We start from the raw sequence: 22,862 nt of genomic DNA, 5'->3' as shown, positions 1-22,862 counted from the left end.
TGTGCCCCTTGAGGATGGATACCATGTTTTATATAACTAGCATTTAGTATAATACACAGCATACAGTAAGCACTTAATATTGACTGAGCTATACTTTTAGTACCACTATTCCATCAGTATTTATTCTTGTGAGACATGGAAAATAACAGTCTCTTAAGAAATGAAAATGAATAGTAAAGGGCAAGGGAAATGCACATCGTGGAGGGGAGCAGGCCACCATATGTAATAAGGAGCTTCAAAGAATGAAAAGACAACATCAGGGAAAGGTATGACCAAATGAAAAGATGGACTGGTTATGTATTGAGGGTGAGGCAAAAAAGAGGTGAACACCATCAGTGCTCCTTTCATAACCTCATACGTCTGGAGAAAGGAAGACATAGCAAATAGATGGAGCCTTTTTGACAAAAATATGGACGCACATGGAAAAGAGGGGCATGCAATGGGCAGGCATATATGGGTTGTAATTTACATCATTATACTAGGATATTTAAACCAGTACGATCACAGATCTCTTTGAATATGTGAGTATTACCATGGTATAAGACTCCTTTTGAGAATCCAGAGAGAGGAGCAACATAAGTTTTAGAAAATTAGTAAGGGATCCTCATGGCAGCATTCTTACTTTAGGGAGAACCCATTGGCTTGCCAGGGGAAGACAGTGAATGAACTTTAATTAGGAATCTTCTCATTGCCAACAATATCCCTCATATATTGCCTTGCCTCCTTGCCTCTCAATAATGACTTAACAATTTGTTCTGTAATGTAGTAGGTTTCTTATAGCCTTAGTAGTAAAAGGTTTGTTATATCCTAGCATGATAAACATTATGTAAATAACTAATGTCATGGGAAACCTCTCTCATATTCTGAGATATAATGCTTTATGTCCAGTGGAACATCCTAGAGAAAACTGTGTGGTGCAGTAGATAGAGCACCAGCCCTGGAGTCAGAAGAACCCGATTTCAAATCGGACCTCAGACATTTGCCAACTTACTAGCTGTGTGACCCTGAGCAAGTCACTTAACCCCAATTGCCTCACCAAAAAAAAAAAAAAGAAAGAAAGAAAAAAAAGGTTTAAATTTATAAAGCTGCAACCTAATCGTATCTTCCCACAGAGTCCAGAGTCTTGGCTTTAGCACTACAATTTTCTTCTAAAGAAAAACTTATTTAATATATCTTACAGAAGATATATTATTTATGAAGTATCCAAGGGAGAGAGAATCTATTGCAAAACCAGTGTTTCAAGTGAATGGTCTTATGCCTAACTGATGATCCTGAATTTTGTAAATATCATTTACAACTGAGAACAATATGAAAATAATATAACTCTGCATTGCAAATAAAAATATAGACTACCTGAGAGAGCTCTTCATTGAATAGAGGATGAATCAGCATTTGCTTGATGAGTTACAGGGATGGACTCTATTCTCCCTTTTTTTTTTTTTAAGTGAGGCAACTGGGGTTAAGTGACTTGCCCAGGGTCACACAGCTGGTAAGTGTTAAGTGTCTGAGGCCGGATTTGAACTCAGGTACTCCTGAATCCAGGGCCGGTGCTCTATCCACTGCGCCAGCTACCTGCCCCTTTCCCTTTCTTTTTAAAGGTCTCAGCTTCCCACTACAACTGAATTGAGGTTGAAGGCCATTAAAATCTTGGTAGAAAAACAAGAGAGTAGTTGGCACTGAATAAACTTTAATGGGGAATGAGGGCAGGGGTGGCTCTTCTAGAGATTAGCTTAAGGTTCTAATAAACCTCTAAAATTATTGAGATATATTATCATTGTGAATGGGACTTTTAACATTTAAGTTGGGTAACCTTAAACAAGTAACTGCTGGAAAATGATAAAGCTATAAGATTATTCATCTGTTGAGTATAGCAATAGTGTCTACCTCATAGAATTGTGAAAAGCAAAGGTAGTTTATGTAAGATATTTTAGCAAACCTGAAAATATTGTAGAAAAGTGAGATCTTAATATTATCACTCTGGAAATATAACAAACCACAATTACAAAATCTTGTAAACATTACATGAAATGTCTGGGCTGGTAAAAAGATCTGTCCATATATAGTTGATTAATAAATGCTCATTGAATAAAGACATAAATTGGGGCTAAGCTATCACAATTTGTTTTGAATACACATGTACTATGGAATATTAATGGTGAACATATAATAATTATAACACATATAAAAAGGTATCTTATGGTATACAACTATCTGTTTTCTTGATCATCTTGTGAAATAGGAATAAGGATACTTACCATACCTATTTTAAAGATAGGGAGAAGGACTATGGTGTAATGCTGTCTTCAGAAGCAAAAAGACCTAGATTCAGTTCTCAATTCTGGCACACACTGGTTGTAACCCTGGGTAAATCACTTAACTTCTCTGTGCTCCAGGCAACTCTCTGAGACTATAAATTTCAGAAAAGTTACCTGTTTTCATTGTTAGTGTTTTCTAATAATTCCCCATATCAATGAAATAACAAATCTGCTCTCTATCCCTACAGCTGTTTGACAGATAGATACAAATAATAAAGTTGGAGAAACTAAATTACTTGCTCAGCATTATACAGCTAGCAAAAGTCAGAGCCAGGATTCTATCCCAAGATTTCTGGTTTCAAATGCTTTCTGAATAAAAAGTAGCTATTGCAATACCAGCTTGACTTGGGTTGATTTTGCACATTATTGACCTTATAGGTGCTGTTTTAAGTCACTATAGTATAAGAGTGAGATAAGCATGCTGTTGTCCAATGCCAAAGCTCCAGGACAATGGAATCCTGTGGAGACTTGTGCCAGTATCCAATGTCAGGAGATCTGAACTTAATAAAGAAAAAGAAAAAAAAAAGAGATAGGGAGCCACACTGAAAATAAACACAAATAAACAGAGGAACTGTAGGAGTATATGGAGATTTAAAAAAAAAAGCCAGCTGCAGGCTCCAGCTGGAGGGGGGAAATGGAAGTGGGAACCACCAAGAATGGCATAACTATGATGTTCTCATATTTGAGTCTCAGAAGAATCAGATGATCCACAGCTGAACCACAGCCTATGACTAGAGATTTTTGAAGAACTCCATAATGCCTGATAGTGATATATCCTAAAACTTTTACTACTGGGACATTAATTCAAAAGTCATATGCCTTTTCTGATGTATCCTAGAAAATCAGTGATGATATGGAGAGTTGGGGGAAGTAGAGTAGTGGCTAGATTTTAATGAATCTTGAATCTTAAAGGGATTTGCATTTTTTTTGTATATGTAAATAGATAATGAATGACTCTTGAATCTTAAAGGGGTTTGCATTTTTTTTTGTATATGTAAGTAGATAATGATTCTACTATTTAATTCTCGCTTGTTATTTGCCACATTTGTCTTTTTTTTGTTTGGTTTGTTTTGGTTTGTTTTGGTTTTTTGGTGAGGCAATTGGGGTGCCCAGAGGCACCTCTATTTCTTAATTAGATGTTAATAGAGTTATTGCTGGCATGGTCTTTGAAAAGAAAGGATCACATTAGTTGGGGATTATATTGTGATTTATCATAACAACAATAGCTACTATTATATAGATCATACTATTCCCCAGGTGCTGTGCTAAGAACTTTATAATTATTATCTTATTTGATCCTCACAATACCCCTGTGAGTTAAGTACTATTATTATCCCAACTTTATAGTTAAGGAAACTGAGGCACACAGAGGTTAACTGACTTGCCTAAGGTCGGATAACTAGTAAGTTTCTGAGTTTGTATTAAAAATCAGGTCTTCCTGACTATGCCACCTCACCTGATTTTTTTCTAAGTTACCCTAGGGAACCTGCCTAAAGTAGCAAATGTCTTCAAGACCAAAGTCAGAACTTTTAGCTGCCAAGTATTTCATCTCTGTGGACTACAGGAATAATTATAGGTAGTTCAATAATTCAAAAAACTACCCATCATACAAATGTTCACAGAACCACGTGTCAGATTTGGAAGATCCTCAGAAATCATCTAGTCCAAGCCTTATCTATAGGTATCTTCTCTAAATCTCACTTACAAGTGGTAATCCAGCCTCTATTCTAAGATCTCCACTCATCATCTCCTAAAGTAGCCCCTTTGACATTACGGTAGCTCTATTTGTCAAGTTTCTTAAAATAAAGATGAAATGTACCTCTCTGGTAACTATGGGGTCAAATAAACCAAGTCTAATCTAGTCTGAATAAGACTGTACTTGTTATGCTTTAAGACAGCTAATCATATCCTCTCCAAATGTCCTCTTCTTAATGCTGAATATCTCCAGGATTTTCAATTAATCTTCAAATAGTATGAATTCTCCTTTTGGCCGCTATCATCTTATTAATGCAGAATATGCTTGCATAAACCACTTTGCTCCTTGTAGCAAACCCTATCAAGTGCATTTGCTTCTGGTAGTTAGTTACTCCTTTAAGAACACCATCATCCCGGCAAGATGCCACTACTGACTTCAGCTATTATAATTATTGAGGTTAAGTATAGCATAACAGTACTCATATATATGTATTATTTGTATACTGTTATACAGAATGCTGAGATTAGTCCTTAAACAGTTAGAAATGTCTGAGAAAATGAACGAAATGATCCATGTATATGCGTGTATCTATGCAGACATTTATGTATGTGTTTCATTTCCTTGATTTTTTTTTCATGAGGTCAAATAGAACTTGTATTTCATTTAATCCATGAGTTTTTACTTTATTACTTCCTATAGTTCTCAACAATGAGTACAAATATCCTCCTAGACCCTGTTAATCCAATTCAATAGTGCTACATAATGTTTCAGTATGACTCCAAGAATGCACATTCAATTCTGTTTATAAGGGCTCTCTTCAGGGGACAATGAATTCTGAATGTATTAGAATTTATGAAGCTGGTTCAGCTCACTATTGCTGTTGTCCCATTGTTGCCGCTGCACTGTGACTGTGGTGGCCTTTCATTGCACATTAAATTCCACTATGAATTTCTTTGTGATATTCTCACCTCCTTTTTTTTCATTTACTTTTTTCTTAAGGATGTCAAAACTAAGTGGTTTTCACAAGATTAAAGACCTGGGTTCCAGTTCTAGCTCTACTACTAATCAGTGTTGTGACCTTGGCCCAGCCTGCTAACAATTTTGAACCTCAGTTTCCTCCTATTCAAATGTGAGGAAACATGGCAATAGAACTCAGATCTTCTGACTCCTACTCATTGTCCACTGATGCTTTGGGGGTACTTTGAGATAGAATGAACATATTATACATACACACGCAATGTACCAGGATACCTACCTACCTACCTAAAGGACCTATGCTATAAAATATTTAAATAGCTAATGAATTTTTTTACTTCTTAAAATACAAGTACCTTTTTCAGTTAATTATCCATTCAATAAGTACTTATTAAGTACTTATGATGTGTTAGGAACTGTACTAAGTGGACTGTACAAAAAAAGGTGAAAACATTTTCTCTGCCTTGAAGGAAGTCACATGTTAATGGGGGAGACACATGCAACCAACTATGCATACAAACAATTCATATACAGTGTAAATGGGAGACAATCTCAGAGGGAAGTAATTAGAATTGTAGAGGACACTAGAAATGGCCTCTTGCAGAAGGTGGGATGTAAACTGAGTTTTAAAGGAAGTCAGAGTAGCCAGTAGGTGTAGGTGAAAAAAGAGAACACTCCAGAAATGGGGAATAGTCAGTGCAAAGGCAAAAAGAAAAGAGATTTTTATTCACTGAGAAAAATAAAATAAAATTTTTAAAATAATTGAAAAACAACCCAGCATTTTTAGCATAAGGCATCAAATAAACATAGGGCTATCTGCAGCAAGATAGGCATTCATTGTGAACCAACCCATTTCATTAGTCTGAAAGAACATTTCCTTGTCTTTTTAGTGCTTAAGTCCTTTTGCAAACCTACTTTGGCCAGGGCCTCCCCTAAGGCTAAGTGGGAACTCCTGGTTTGGATAGAAAGTGAGGAGATAAACAGAGCATTCTCCTAATTTCTCAAACTGGATGCCCTTTGTCCAGCGGTTAGCCTAGAAGAAAGGCATCAAAAACCTGAGGAAACAGTACTAGCCATTGAAATTTGAGAAAATCATTGCTCTGTCCTAGTTCTCTACATCATCATGATGGTGACAGGAAAAACAATTCGGAGTTATATAGCACTCTTTATAGCTATAAAGTACTTTCTCAGGCTGTCTCTCATTTGATCCTTACAATCATTCTGTGAAAAAGGTGATATAGGATATCACCACTGTGCAAACTAAGAAACTAAGGCTCAATGAGTTTGAGTGATTTGTCCATGGTCTGACAATTACTTAGTGGTACAGTTGCAATAAACACATTAATCTAACTATAGGTTCAGTGCTCCCCCCACTCCACAGAAGCACAGAATTGCAGAGTTGGGAAGAACTTCAGAGGTTCCATTTGTACATGAAAGAAAATCCCTTCTAGCCTTTTCCTCGAATCCTCTATTGAGGTGAAACTCATGACCTTCTGAGGCAACACATTCCATTTATGGGCAGCTCGAATAAGTTTTCCACTATATTGAATCAAAATCTTTCTTTCTCAACTTCTACCCATTAACAACAGTTCTGACCTTTGGAGCCAAGAACAACGAGATGAATCCCTCATCTGCATGATGGCTCTTAAAATACTTAGAAACAGTTGTCATTGCCCTCATCCCATATATAATTTCTCTTCTGTAGACTAAACTTTTTCAGTTCCATTAACTGATCCTCATATACAAAGTTCCAAGGTCATTTTACTGTAAATTTGGCAAACTATGTCCCAAAAGCCTAGTTCAATTTTAAGCTATAAAGTATTTATTAAATATTTTATTTTATTAAACAAATAATAATTTACTAAATTAATTTTTATTAATTTTGTTAATAGCACATTTTATATTTTAATGTTAGTTCGATAATTCCATTTAGTTAATTTAATGTTATTTAATACAATATTAAATCTATTAATTTAATAAAGCTTAATATTATTACCCAATTATATTATTTATTAAATTAAAATAGCTTAAAACTATACTATGATCTATGGTACAGCTGTGTAAGAGTGGACATACATGGCCAGAGAATCATTTGTCTGAAAAATATTGGAGGATGTTAATGGATTATAAACTCAATATGAAGCACTTGTGTGGTATGGCAGAGAAAAAAGCTAATGTAATTCTGGGCTGATTGAGAGCCACAGAGTGTCCAGGACTAAGGGAGTCCCATTGTACTCAGTTCTGGTAAGACAACATCTAGATATCAATGTTATTCCTTGACTTTGAAATTCTTGAAATGAAGAAAATAATCCACATGTGGTTTTACCATGGTAAATTTCAGAAAGATGATCACTTCTTTTGTCCTGTACACTATGGGATTTTAATGCTCATATTGTAGCCTAAGTTTATATTAGCTTTTTTTTTTTTTTTTTTTTTTTTTGCTCCTATATCCCACTGTGGACTCATACTTAGCTCTTTCTTAGCTGGATGGCATCCCTAAATCTTTTCTATGCAAACTGCTGTCTAACCCTGTATCACTCATCTTATATTTGACATTTTTACCTTGGTGTGAAAATTTATATTTATCTTTATCAAATTTTATCTAATTAGATACAGTACAATGCCCTATTCTATCAAGATCTTTTTGGAGTCTACCATTAATATATTAGCTGTCATCTGCTTTGTGTTCACCTTGCTGCTTCATGTGAAACTCATAAAAATGTATAATCACCACCAGCATAACTTATTTTGTAGATGTGTAGCTTTTTTATAGTGTATATCTTTATAAGGAGAGGAATAATTATAGTATACCAAATAACTAGCATTAACGAATAATTAGAATGAAAAGAGGAGGAAAATATACTGTACTGGGTTAGGTTAGCAAAGAATTTCTATTACTTAGAAAAGATTTTCTTGAATCTTAGAACAGGTGATAAGGGGAAAAGAAGACATTCATAAGAGCCTCTTTTCTGCAAGTATTCCTTCTGATAAAAATTTCTATTCAATGATAGAGCCTTTACCTTGGCATGACACGTTTTTCTCTTACATTTGACTATGGAGACATATAAAAGAAAATCAGCATTAAAATTAATAACTCAGTGAACTACAGACCTCACTCAATGGAGACAGACATTTAAAAGACATTCTATAAAGCATAATGAAAAAAAACTTAACAAAAATGGGTTTAAATTTTTTTAAAAAGATCAAATTAATCTTTTTGAAATAATGTTGAAATTTTTTATTAATAAGATTCTTAAAAGGGAAATTTCAGGTTTTGTGTTTCATTAATCTTGATAAATAAAAAGTTCAACCAAAAGTAAGGGCATAATGGAAGAGAAAACTTTTTTGAGGATGTTCTCAAGGTTTGACCTAGTCCATGTATGTCTAGAGTCTGATGGCTTAGGTGATGATTTACATTAAAAAAAAAATAAGTGTGATTAAAAAGTAGAATGTTAGAGGGTGTAAAAAATTAATTATTAATAACTATAACTAACCTGGAAAATTTATATAATTGGATTTATGAAAAATTATGAGTGTATGAAAAATGATAAACTTAGAGAAATTATAATTGGGCCATAAGTCCCTTCGTGGTCGCCATTAAAATGTAGAAATATTTTTGATGACTAGGGCTAGTTTGGGGGGCTAATCTGACTGGAGGACTAAAGTGGGGACTGTTGACTATTTGGCTATCTGACTGCGTTTAATTTAATATGGGCCTTTTATAAAGTTCCACCACACTGCTCCACTCCCAAATTGATAAGCACAGGATTAAGAAGCCTCTTAATAATCCAAGCAGAGTTTATTTATGAGATACTGTTGAAAATTAAGAATACAGGGAAATAAAATGTACAACCTGACTGCTTTGGTCTCTTTCCACTGAGTCTCTTTCCCACCTGCTTGAATACAATAAGGGCCTTGGCCGTCTCTGACCTCAGGGCATGTTACACTTTCCCTGGTTTGTAATAAGGCCTGTAACCTTGTCAGCCCTGTCTCTCCTTTTCCAAACCGAACTTTCCTCTGTCCTTGTCTGCACTCCCCTCTAGTCAGCCTCTCTCTTAGTCCTTCCTCCAGTCTTTCTAGTCTGTCCCCCCTGAGTCTTGTCTATCCAGTCCGTCTCCTCACTCGTCCTCTTTTTTTCACTCCCAGGTCTATATATACCTTTTCTTCTCTCCACTCAAATCTCGGGGCCTCCTGCACCCACACAGACCAAGCTAATCCACCAGCCAGAGCTGCAGCTGGGGGGGGGGGGGCGGAAATGCGGTGTGCTCTCGAGCCTCATGCCTCAGCACAGGCTATCTTTCAGATAGCTCCACTCAGGTCGGAGGGAGCTGGGGGCTTTTTTTTCCCCCCAACTGTCTGACCTGGCATCTTGTATAGCCCATGGGGCTTTTTCACTCAGCTGAAGCTGAGGAGGAGGGGGAGAGACCCTGAGGGCCTAAGGCTTTCTAATCTCAGCCTAAAGGTAGGGTCCCCAAATCAAAATAAATTTCCACAAGAGTCAAAGAAGAGATCTAGAGACATTTCTATAGGAACAGTTGAAGAATGAGAGAACACTATTGGGAAATCATTAGAAGCATAGATGTGGAAACACTGTTACACATATGGGGTAGTATATAAAGGTATATCAGGCAGGGGATCAGAGAATGGTACATATTACAGTTTATTAAGAACCCATACATATAGTGAGGAAATAGAATTAGCGGAAAATAGATTGGATAATAGGATTATAAAAAAATCAGAACTGAAAAGAACATTACATATATTCAAGTATCAACCTTCCTTCTCACCCCTTTCCACCAATGTTTTACATATGATGAAACAGAACATCAAAGAGGAGAAGTGATTTGACAAAGGTCACATAGGTGATAATCAGAAGAGGCAAAATTTGAAGTCATGTCTTCTGAATTCAGATCCAGAACTCTTTCAATGGCATAGCAATGCTTTCAGGGAGGTTAGATGCCATTAAGTGCCAAGCTAAAGAAATATATATTATCCTATTGATACTATAATCCACTAAAGATTTCTGGCCAAGATAGTGACATAATCAGCCACATTTATTAGGAAGACGATATTGACAGCTAAATGAAGGATAAATTGGAGTAGATAGAGAATGGAGTCACAGAGAAATGTTAGAAAAAGATTGTTACTATAGTCCATATAAGAGATGTGTAGTGCCTGAATTAATGAAGAGATAGCAAAAATAGACAAGAGGCAAAAGATGAAGGATATCTGAATGAGGCATATTTGACAGGAGTTGACAATTAATTTGTACACTGGAATACTTGTGAAAGAGAGGGAAGAGTTATAGAATGTTGAGCCTGGGTGATTGGAAAGATGTTATGAAGACAGGTATGGAAATGTGAAATTGGAATGGGAATTTTTCTTTTTGAAGAAATGTTCATGGATAGCTACTACACATTTAGGTTAATGTGCTTTTCCAATGGTAATATTTCTCATGAAAAAAATTAAAATGTGGACAAAATTCTATAACGTGAAAAATATGAAATCAGTCTCAGCAATTCATATATCCTGGGAAGATTTCTTTTTAAATGTGTATGACCTTCAGTAAACATCTGTTCCTCCTGTCACTGAGTAATCGCAAGGAAATAGCACTGCTTCAAGGTCAAAGATTGTAAATTCTATTCTTAAAAAATAGAAAAACTATTTTGATCATATTGCCATTTGATGCAAGTAATTTGCACTTGATGACATATGTAGTCTTCCTAAATATTAGTAAATAAAAATAATAATTGTTTCTTGTTCTAGGAAAGATTATTATTCTAATGTGAGTTCATATCACTATACAATAAAGGTACAATGGTAATCTTACTTCTGAAGCTTTGTGACCTTTGGCATATCCCTTATCCTCCATTGGCTTAATTTTTCTCATCTGTAAAATGAGAGGGTTTGCATTTGATGCCTTCTAAGGCCCCTTTGGGCTCTAAATCCATAATCCTAAAATCCTATTACTAGATTGCCTCTGAGGGCTCTTTCATGTCTAGAGCTATAATCTTACTATCCCATTCCACAGTTATTACTGTTTTAGCATATGCTACCTTGTGGTATTAGTAATATTTTTACAAATACAGTTTGCCTAACTATGGTATAAGTTATTCAGGGTCAAAGACTGTGTTTTTAACTCTTTTTTAAAATTTCTAATGCCTAGCATATTAGTGCTCTTTACATATTAGTTTCTGAGAAAATGGTTGTTTTTGGTACGGATAGTTAATAGGTCCATTTAAATGTGAATACTCCTTTTAGAAGTGAATGAATGGGGGCAGCTAGATGGCGCAGTGGATAGAGCACTGGCCCTGGAGTCAGGAGTACCTGAGTTCAAATCCAGCCTCAGACACTTAACACTTACTAGCTGTGTGACCCTGGGCAAGTCACTTAACCCCAATTGCCTCACTAAAAAAAAAAAAAAAAGAAAAAAAGAAAAAAAAAGTGAATGAATGTAACCTCAGAATCATGAGAATCACCCACTAACCAGAAAAGCGGCCAGCATGGAACTTGGCAGACTTCTGGGCCATTTCTGCTTCAACTAAATTCTCTACTGCAAGATATAGATAAATAGACTTCTCATAGGAAATCTGTTCTCTCAAAACACTGAAAATACTAAAAACGAACAATATGCATGTGAATATTTTGACCACATATGGGGAGCCATGTACTATGTGAGAAGCAAGAATAGGTGACAAAATGAAGTGATGAAGTGGAATGAAAATTCCCCAACTTTACCCTCTGAGAAATTTTCTGAGAGCACCAGAAGGTATGTATCATCAAAATAACTAAAGAAACCTTGAACTCTTTGCTCCATCTTTAATAGACATTCATAAAGGCTATTACAGAAAGCCATTGCCATAAAGGCTGAGGCTGCATCTCTATTAAACTGGTTACATCTGCTTGGCAGTTATACTTGTTTATTTCCCTGTCAGTGTATTTTGAGGGATTCAGGCCATAGAAAACATCTCCCTAAGCCTGATAATTCAGGACCACAGACAGTGTACCTAGTTTTCCATTCTATACTGAAAACCTTGTTCAATGGATGCTAAAGAAATATTAGATGACAAAGGGGACATTAGAGAGAGTCTCAAAAAGCTGAACAGAACTATTCACACGACAAAGGGAAAGGGGAAAAGGCAGTGGAAACTGTGAAAAAGGGATCCCTAAAGCAAAGGAGACAGGTCTTATCACACACACACACACACACACACACACACACACACACACACAATGTATAAGTATTTTATATTCCTTTTAGGATTAACACAAGACTAAAATGATATTTATGTAAAAAAGCCAAAATTAAGTATGAAAAATGTTAAATTTATGAGAAGAGGTCAGACACCTTGATCCTAAGCAAGAAAATACACTCAGATCAAAATAAACCCAGCAATCATTATTCCTCTTTTTATATAACTCTACATAATGTTCAGAAAACTCCAACATCTGGATTAATTTTCTGCCATGATTTGCTTTTTTATATATCTAGTAGGCACATAGACTCATATTTGTAAGATGCAATGAAATAGAGGTACATCCCTTTTAGCAAGTGTGGCCCATGATTATACATCTGGAAGCACCAAAAATGGAACAGTTATACATATTTCCATCTGTAACTGCATTTGTGTCATCACTTTTATAGAAGACTCCTCTTTTCCTCTACTATACACACCTCAAGCAAGAAATTATTCATTTGAAATAGAACATTAATACAATTTTCAATGAAAAGTATAGAAAAGAATGTGGCAAAACATTCTCATGCTGAATCAGACTTCTTTACTATCTTCTCATTTTAGTTTATTTGGGATTAAAAAAAAATTGCTTAACCATCAAATCTTATTGCTTTAGATGCAAATTACTTGTTGTGGCTCAGCCCAGTTAAAAATTACATGCACTAAAAAAAGAGTCAATTGTGTTTGTTTGTTTGTTTGTTTGTTTTTTAAGAATTTCCTATAAACAAGAAATAAAGATCTGAGCTTCTGCATCCCTGGATACTTTATTTTTGCTAAATACATTTAATAAGAAAATAGCAAGATGTCTGATGGCAGCAGCTCTAAATGCATCCATTCTATACATTGTATTGAATAAAAGTCAAATATTATTCCTGATGCATCAATTATGGCTTACAAAAAGGAGGCTGATGAATAAACAATATCAAGTCCAGGTACCTCAGACAAGTCCTCAATAATATATTTCACTGTCATAGTATAGAAAACTAAGAACTTTAAGAGTGGAATAGTAAACACACACACACACACACACACACACACACACACACACACACACAACTGAAGATCAGGAAATGTGAGTTTTATTCCAGCACTACTGTTAAATAGATATGTAACTTTGGGAAAGTCACATTTTAAAAGATATTGAGGGGCAGCTAGGTGGTGCAGTGGATAAAGCACCAGCCCTAGATTCAGGAGGACCTGAGTTCAAACCCAACCTCAGACACTTGACACTAGCTGTGTGACCTTGGGCAAGTCACTTAACCCTCATTGCCCTACCAAAATAAATAAATAAGTAAAAAAAGATATTGAAAGGCTTAAACACATCCTAACAAGAGCATGATGCATGGTCGAGGGACCAGAAATCATGTTATATGAATATCTGTCAGTGAAGTTGGGATACTTAGTCTGTAAAAGGAAGGCTTAGTATATTAGGGATATGATATGTATCTTCAAGAATGTGGAGGTCTAGCTTCAGGAAGAGAGTTTATACTGATATTCCTTTTCTCTAGTGGAGAACAAGGATCACAGGGTTGAAATTACAAAAAGAGATATTGGCTCAAAAGCAAGACCTCTTAAGACTATTTTGTTGATGTTGTTGTTGTTGTTGTTGTTTTTTGCAGGGCAATGAGGGTTAAGTGACTTGCCTAGGGTCACACAGCTAGTTAAGTGTCAAGTGTCTGAGGCTGGACTTGAACTCAGGTCCTCCTCAATCCAAGGCCAGTGCTTTATCCACTGCGCCACAGAGCTGCCCCCAAAAGCAAGACCTCAATAAGTATTTCAAAAGTGGAAAGTATCATTTCAAAAAAGGAATGAGTTCCTCTTTAGTAGAGGTACTCCAGCTGAGGCTGGATGGTCACCTGTCATGGATATTTCAGATTCCTTTTCTGTCAGAGATTGAACCGTATCTCTGGTATACTTAGATTCCATGACAATGTCTTTGGGGCTTGAATTTCATCATATCTGAAATGTAAGATTTGTGCTAGATAATTATAAAAGTTTCTTCAATTACCAAAATTTTTAGATTTTAAATGAGGCTCAGTAAGAACCATGAAAAAGATACTGATTTAATAGGAAAATAACTTATGCAGCAAAAACAACAATTTTGTAAAAAGAAACAATTTTGGAAGCTGTCAGAATTATGATCAACTGTGATGACCCATTCAGAAGACCAAAAGATGACATACTATCCATTATGGAAACATGACAGAATTAAGGTCTATAATGATATATTATTTATATTTGTGTGCATATTTTTACAAATATAAAATATACTATATATGTGTATACATATATGTGTGTGTGCGTGTATATATATACACATATATACATATATATGTATATACACACACACACACACATATATATATATATATATAGCCATTGAGGGAATTTATTTTGTTTTACTAAATTGTAGTTAGATATGTTTTCTTCCTTTTTTTCTCAATAGAGTTGTGGGAAGGAGAGAAAATAAATCTATTATTTTTTTTAAATGGAGAGATTGAAGTGATACAGATGTAAAATATATTACTTTTAGATGAGGTCACTGTGTTATTACTTTGACTTAACTTTTACTCTGTTACAAGATATGACTCATGAAAAGGAAGTAATCTGGAAATGTTTATAATAAAAAACAAAGCACATCAACAAACCTTAACAAAATAAAATAAAATAGATTATTCTACAGTTTTCCTTTTCTCATGCTGCATCTTACCCTTCTCTTTTATTTGTTCTTTCTACTATATTGTTTTGAAATTCTTTTAACTCTCATTGATAGAAAGAAGGAAGAGGGTGAGGGTGAGTTAGGAACAAGAAAAAGGACAGAAAATAAAATCACCATAAAAAACAAAATTTTTTATTCATAACAGCTTTTCAGATTAAAGATTTAAATCAGGCAAGAAAATAATTTAACCCAGTCTAAGAGACAAGGTACACAAATATGAAACCTATCTATAAATACATAGAAAAGGAACACTAAACATAGATTTAAATAATTAGTTTACAAAACATCATCTTTTACTCATTTAGGGAAGAAAAAAAGAACAGAATTCTAATTTTGCTAAGTCTAAAATATCTTAATGGACCTTTGATATCACCAGTGAGTGTATTTCCTCTACCAGTTCATTACAGAATCCATCAACTCTTTATTCTATGCAATTCATATAGTGAATGGCCTTGGTATCCTTAATATATGCCCAAGTTCTAAACTTCAGTCACCTTCATGGCCATTGGAACAAGTTGTTCTCATCTGCCCATTCCACCAAGGGAAGTCTTCACATGCTTTGGATAAACAGCTCCAACTCACCAATGAGTTTGAGGCCTACTGCTTTCACTCAACCTAGTTTAGCCTGGCTGCTGAGATGGTTTTACCTGAGTGTGGCCACTGTGCATGATACTTTTTGCAGTCACAGGGGAGATTTGGGTGAGTGGTGGAAACCAAAGCTAGATGAATAGCCCTGAGAAGGGTTTGGCAAGCCCTCATAACAGAAGCACTAGTCCTTGCTGAACTCTTCATATACTCCACACAAACACATGTTTAATTTCATTTCAAACATGGTAATATTAAATTGTTTTTCTTTTAGGTTAACTTATGTTACTTCTTAGGTCAACTCCTTTCACTTAGGAACAAACCAGTAAGTTGTTTACCAATGTCAACAATGTTCTTAGTCAACATTAGAGTTGCTATTTTCCAACCAAGGATGGCTTGGAAGGTTGGAAGGAGGGAACTGCTGTGCTGAGACAGGAGTGGAGCTCAACCCCACACTGAAACTGTGTAAGGCTAACACAGATCCAGTCTCAGGAAGGCCTCACCAGAGAAAGAGACCTCCAGAGCCTCTGAATCAGCTACAGCACCAGTGTCATCTGGAACCAAGCTCGTGGTCTGGTGAGAAGGCTGAGCCTTTAGCAGAGGGGAGATTACAGGGGCCTTTGCTAGAGGTGGAACTTGGATTTTTTGTCCCTGCAGGGAACCAGGAGGTAGGCTTGAGTAGCAGTGGCCCAGGTGGGGGAAGGGCACAGGCTCATCAGAGCTGACAACCACAGCTGTCTGGTTGATTAGTAAGTTGGCCTGGGGTTATCTATGGACCAGTGAACAGGCCAAGCAAGTGAATAACCTGCCCCTCCTTAAATCATACCACCTGTGAATACCTGAAGCTTGGGACAGTGTAGCCTGGAAACAGTGCTCCACTTTAAGGAGATAAAAATCAAGTAAAAGAAAGGCAAGATGAGCAGACAGAGAAAGGTAAGGACCATAGAAAGTTTCTTTAGTGACAAGGAAGATCAAGGTGCACCCTCAGAGGAGGATGTCAACATCAAGGCCCCTATATCTAAAGCTTCCAAGAAAAATACAAATTGGTCTCAGGCCATAGAGGTGCTCAAAAAGGACTTTGAAGATAAAGTTAGAGAGGTAGAGGAAAAAATGGAAAGAGAAATGAGGGTGATGCAGGAAAGACATGAGAAAAAAGTCAACAGCTTGAAAAGTCAAATGGAAAAGGAAATACAAAAGCTCTCTGACAAAAATAATTGCCTAAGGATTAGGATTAAACGAATGGAAGCTAGTGACTTTATTAGAAACCAAGACATAATAAGGCAAATCCTAATGAATAAAAAATAGAGGGCAATGTATAATATCTTCTTGGAAAACCTGCTGACCTGGAAAAAAGATCTAGGAGAGATAATTTGAAAATTATTGGCCTACCTGAAAACATGATCAAGTAATGTGCTTAGACATAATCTTCCATGAAATTGTCAGGAGGGGCAGCTAGGTTGCACAGTGGATAGAGCACCGGCCCTGGAGTCAGGAGGACCTGAGTTCAAATCTGACCTCAGACACTTAACACTTAGTAGCTGTGTGACCCTGGGCAAGTCACTTAACCCCAATTGCCTCACCAAAACAAACAAAAAGAAATTGTCAGAGAAAATTGCCCTGATATTCTAGAAGCAGAAGGTAAAATTCAAGTTGGAAGAATCCACCAATCACCTCCTGAAAGAGATTCCAAAAGGAAAACTCCCAGGAATATTATAGCCAAATTCCAGAGTTCCCAGGTCAAGGAGAAAATATTTCAAACTGCCAAAAAGAAAGAATTCAAGTACTGTGGAGCCCCAGTCAGGATAGCACAAGATCTATCAGCTTCTACATTAAAGGATTAGAGGGCATAGAATATGATATTCCAGAGGGCAAAGAGATTGGGATTACAACCAAGAATCACCTATCCAGAAAAACTGAGTATAAACTTTCAGAGGAAAAAATGGGACTTCAATAAAAAGGAGGACTTTTAGGTATTCATGATGAAAAGACCTAAACGGGATGGAAAATTTGACCTTCAAATACAGACCCTAAACAAAAAACAAATAAATAAACCCAAAACAAAACAAACAAACAAACAAAAAAACAAATACAGACCTTAGAGAACCATAAAAAATTGGAGTTAGGTGACAAGCCTGGGGTCATGCATTGGGTAAGTAAGTGTCTTGTGTCTGAGGCCGGATTGGGGCTAGGGTCCTCCTGGGTCCAGGGTGGATGCTTTGTCCACTGTGTCACCTAGCTGCCTCATGATGACATCTTTAGGGTAAAATTGAGGGGTAAGAGGAATATACTGGGGGAAGGGTAGAGTTAGCATGGGGTGAAATCCCACATGAAAGAAACAGGAAAGGGTTTATGGAGGGTGGGAAGAGATGGGGCAGGGGCAAAGCAGTAAATGAACTTTGTACTCATTAAAATGGGCTCAAAGACCTTAATCTCATCAGAATTGGCTCAAGGAGGGAGTAACATACACACTCAATTGGGTGAAGTAATCTCTCTAACCCTGCCAGAAAATAGGAGGGGAAGGAGATAAAGAGGATGGGCAGATTGTGGGAGGGGACAGTCAGAAGCAAATCCCTTTTGAAGAGGAATAGGGTTAAAGAAGATCAGTAATAGAGTAAATATCATGGGGAAGGGAATAGGATAGAGGGAAACAGTTAACAACAGTAATCGTGAAAAAGAGAAAAGGGAGAAAAGGGGGGGAAATTGCACAAAAATATTTATAGCAACTCTTTGTGGTGGCTAAGAATTGGAAATCAAAGGAATGTCCATCAAATGGGTAATGATTGAAGAAGCTGTGGTATATGATTGTGATGGAAAATTATTGTGCTAAAAGAAATGACAAGCAGGATGATCAAGAAAATTCTGGAAAGACTCATATGAACTGATGTATAGTGAAGTAAGCAGAACTGGGAGGACATTGTGTACAGTGACAACAGTATTGTTCTATGAGCAATTATGAATGACAACTACTTTCAGCAATACAATGATCTAAGACAATCCCAAGGGACTAATGATGAACCATACTATCCACTCCCAGAGAAAGAACTGATGGTGATTGAATACAGACTAAAAAAAAAAGTACTTGTGGATTGTACATATATAACCTATATCAGATTAGTTGCTGTCTTGTAGAGGGGGGGTGAAAAGGACGGAGGGAGGGAGGAAGGGAGAAAAATTTGGAATGCTAAATCTTATAAAAATGAACGTTGAAAATCACTTTTACATGTAACTGGAAAAAATAAAATAAATGTTGCCAAAAAAAAAAAAACCCACCAAAAAAAATCATTAAAATTGCTGAGGGCTTATCTAAGAAGAGAAGATTCATTATTTTCAACTTTAATCTTATTTTAGATTAAAAAATAACTTTAAAGATAATATAAAGCAAACTTTTCTTAAAAATCACCTCTCCAAAAGCCTATATTACTAATGTGATGGCTACCATATTGACAACTGATAGGATTGTTTTTATCCATTCTCTTTTCCATTAGCAAAATAGCATGCTGTCAAAAAAATCAATCTTTTTTCTCAGATATTCAATGAGGTTGGGCAAAGTCTGACATAACAGGAACATATATGCTCTATAACTAGACGTTGAATTATACCTCTTTTGGTCTTCAGCTAGCCATGGATCTTAAATTAACTTTTACGGATTTTTTCTTTAATTTCACCATACAAATGTTGGAGTTAATATTTTGAAAGACAGCCAAGAGAATAAAAATTCTAAAGCTAAAAATGTGGATGATCATTTGCCAAGTATGTTAGAGAGATAATTTCTATACTCTATAGGCAATTGAACTAGATGACTTCTAAAACTCTTTTCCATCTTTGAAGATCTGTGAATAACTAGGCACAATAGGGATTAGACAAAATAATAACAACTTGTTATTTGTTCTTTCCTTTTCGAAGATGTCTATGTAAGTGCTAAATCTCTATATAACTAGTATAGTGAATGACAAAAAAGATAGGGAAACTGAGGTTCCCTATTAACTCATCTGCAAGTTTAATTAGCACTTAACATAGGGATATATGTCTATTAGGGGCACCTGATAATATTTTCGGTGTTGAACTGAATCAATCGTGTTTTCCCTAAATTCATTTCAAACACAGAATATTAAATAGCAGTTTTTGTGTCTTTGCTCACAAGCTGCCTGAATCCCAACTCCCCAAACATTTATTTAATGATTCTGTTATATTAGGCTAATTGGCATGTCTCAATCAGGCATCTGGCTCCAGGGACTGTTGTACTTGTTTTCAGCTCTTGCAGTCATTCATCTACTGGGTACTGAGATTTGTTTTTCTGAATAGCCCTAATAGTTCATCTTCATTTGAACCATTGTTATGCCCTCCTCTCCTCTTAAAACACTCTCAGTCTTGGAATGCAAAGTTGTTTCTATGCTCTCTACCAGCTGCAAAAGGAAGAGATTTCATAAAGTCATTGTACGGGGATCTTGAACAAACTAAAAGGCTTAATCATAATATCGGCTAATTTCTCATAAATTTATTTATATCTTTGTGTCAAGACTCCTACACATAAAGGATGACAGTATTTTAATTAAGAAAAATAGATGGGAGCAGATTTCTGGAGCATATAATACTTCATTTTCATTGTCTTTAAAGCAATATTCCAAGTCTTCTAATAAACACCAAGTAAGCAAACCAGCTGGAGAATAATCTATGACAACAGAGGTGTTTCTGGGAAATAATTGCCCGTTATCTTGATGTCATGATCAGTTCTTCACTGAAACAAGGCCAGGAGCATTAAAGCATGATTTCCCCAGAGAAATAAAACATCCCTGAATATGACTTGGTCTTCATAAGCTTATCTTCATTACTTATTGTGTATTATTTAATAACCATTAGAAATTCCAAAATGTGTATCAGGAATCTAGATTTGACCACATATATGCTATATTTATTTTTCTGCAAATATTTAAAAATAAATGTCCAAACCCTCTTAAAAAGTAAAAGGGATTAAATGCCTTTTCCTTAGTCAACTGTATAATATAATAGAAGGAACATTAGATTTGGAGTCAGATTACCCAGTATAGCTATAAACTACCTGTGTGATCCTGAGATTGGAAAGATAGTAACTAGCATAATCATATAGTAAGCCACTCCATCTCTTTGAGATTCAGTCTTCTCATGAAATGAAAGGATTGGAACTAAAGCCTTTTACAGCCCTAAGTCTTTTGAATTAGGGTAGCACATGTCACCTATGTAGCTATTAAGTATGCATAAAGTATGCATACAGCTATAAAGTGTGTATGTACTTATCTTGGGTAAGGACTTAAAAATGGATCTTTATAATTCACCTAAATAATGTTGTTGTTGTTGTTGTTTTAATCACCAAAATAATGAAGTCTGCACACCCTGGTGAAGAAAGGCACAAAATATTTATTTGAAAGATGATAGACAACCTCTTGTAATTTCCAATTGATCATACCAGATTTTGCTCATCAAACTTGAAAGTACACCTCTTATTGCTTTAAAAAAAATCAGAGACATTCCTATGTGATTCAAGAATGGAAGAGAAGAAATAATGCACCTTCCTTTAAAACCCTTATCAGTATTTATGTACACAGATGAACATAAAAGAGTTCTCGAATACATCAGGATGCCTCACAACATCACAAATCCAAGTCTTCAAGATGGTATCATGAGTTACTGTGGTCTAAAAGCTTTGTTACCTGTTAGCCAATCCTCTGATGAAGTCCCTCTATAAGTATTAAACTTCTGATGTAATCAAATAAAAATGGACATAGGGGTAGTTTTGGTAGAGGAAAATGTTCTCAAATCATTCAACATTAGGGGAGTATGTGAAAGAAGAAGGAAGCAATGGTATCTGTTCTGCAAAGGGTTTTATGGGCTATTTGTATTAGCCTCATAATTTTTAAACATCACTTGATGTTGGTCCTTTTGTTCTCCCCAGTCTCCAACCACAGTCAAATGTCACCTCAATCACATGCGCCATATTTTGGTGTCAACTGTGCTACTAACTATGAAGGAGAATTCCAGTGATTTAAACTATTTAATTGTACTGTAGAAGACACCAAGTGGAAATGAGGATGTTGAGTTTAAAAAAGAAAAAACTTGGAAGAGGTGCAAACATTTTATTGATCTTCAATCAGAAAGGCTGTCACACAAAGGAGTTATTAGATTTGTTCTAATTCTTTTTTTTATTTATTTTTTTTTAGTGAGGCAATTGGGGTTAAGTGACTTGCCCAGGGTCACACAGCTAGTAAGTGTTAAGTGTCTGAGGCCGCATTTGAACTCAGGTCCTCCTAACTCCAGGGCTGGTGCTCTATCCACTGCGCCACCTAGCTGCCCCTAGATTTGTTCTAATTCTTAAAGTAGACCAAAGAATATGTGTAGAAATTTCAGAGGCAAATATAGAGCTGGCATTATAAAAATCTTCCTCATAATTAGAATTATCAAAAAATGGAATAAGTTTTATAAGAATTCCTCCAAACTGGATGTTATTAAGAAATGTAGATGTAGACTAGACCCTTGTCCAGGTATAGTTTAGGTCAGATGATCACTAAGATGACCAGTTGAAATTCCATGATTCTGGATAGGAGAGAAGACATTCAGGCAATACAGAGGTCTTATGGTATTTTCATTAATACCTATTGAAAACTTCCATTCCAGTTGAGAAAATTCTATTGACCTCATCCCAAAGAGGAGGCAACCCTGACTTTAAGAAATAATTCACTACACAAATATCATCTTTAACTCATACAGATTTATCTACAGAAACAGTTTTGCCTAATGCTTTAAAATATTTAAATATTAATACAATTTAAAATAAATCCTGAGCATGATCAAATTATCATCATTTTTCATATTTCACAAACATAGCATGACTTTCAGAATATCAATCCTGGAAAAACTTGAAATTAATATTCATTCTTTATTAGACAGAAAAAATAATGAGCAACTCTTCTACAGTGAAAAGGGAAAAGTATGCCCATAAAAACTAAGAAGACTATTAAATTTTAACAGTTGGTGAAAATTGTGTATGTAAAATTTGTTCGACACTTTTAAAACGCCAATTTTCTTTCCCATTTGAAATTCTCTCTTAAAGGCTCAAAACACCCACAAGTGTCTTAATCCTACTTGAAATAATGAGGCATACTGTAATGGGCCTTCTTTCAGTCAAGCTGCCTAATTCTATAGAGCTAATGCAGTCTGGGAATCATGCCTATGTCAAAATGGAGCAGCCAATTTAGAGATTCTGATCAGAACCATTTTTGATACCCACATTATAGCAGAAACAAAAACATGTTTTCAGGGGCTTAATTTAATTTGTGGTAAATGGCCCAGTAATTCAGGGATCCTAC

At 35.7% G+C, this 22,862-nt stretch overlaps 1 protein-coding gene and 1 pseudogene across 3 annotated transcripts in view; both read right to left on the bottom strand.

The window, feature by feature from the left end:
* KCNIP4 (potassium voltage-gated channel interacting protein 4) overlaps positions 1-22,862 on the bottom strand; it is a 1,176,826-nt gene that overhangs the window by 804,978 nt on the left and 348,986 nt on the right. The gene's annotated exons all lie outside the window — the stretch shown is intronic.
* The window catches only part of LOC122730881, a 143,063-nt pseudogene that overhangs the window by 49,499 nt on the left and 70,702 nt on the right, over positions 1-22,862 (bottom strand).

The sequence above is a fragment of the Dromiciops gliroides genome, chromosome 6 (genome assembly GCF_019393635.1).
Source record: "Dromiciops gliroides isolate mDroGli1 chromosome 6, mDroGli1.pri, whole genome shotgun sequence".
In the NCBI taxonomy this organism is placed as follows: Eukaryota; Metazoa; Chordata; class Mammalia; order Microbiotheria; family Microbiotheriidae; genus Dromiciops; species Dromiciops gliroides.
The sequence above is the reverse complement of the archived record's forward strand: the minus strand, read 5'-3'. Positions and strand labels throughout refer to the sequence as shown.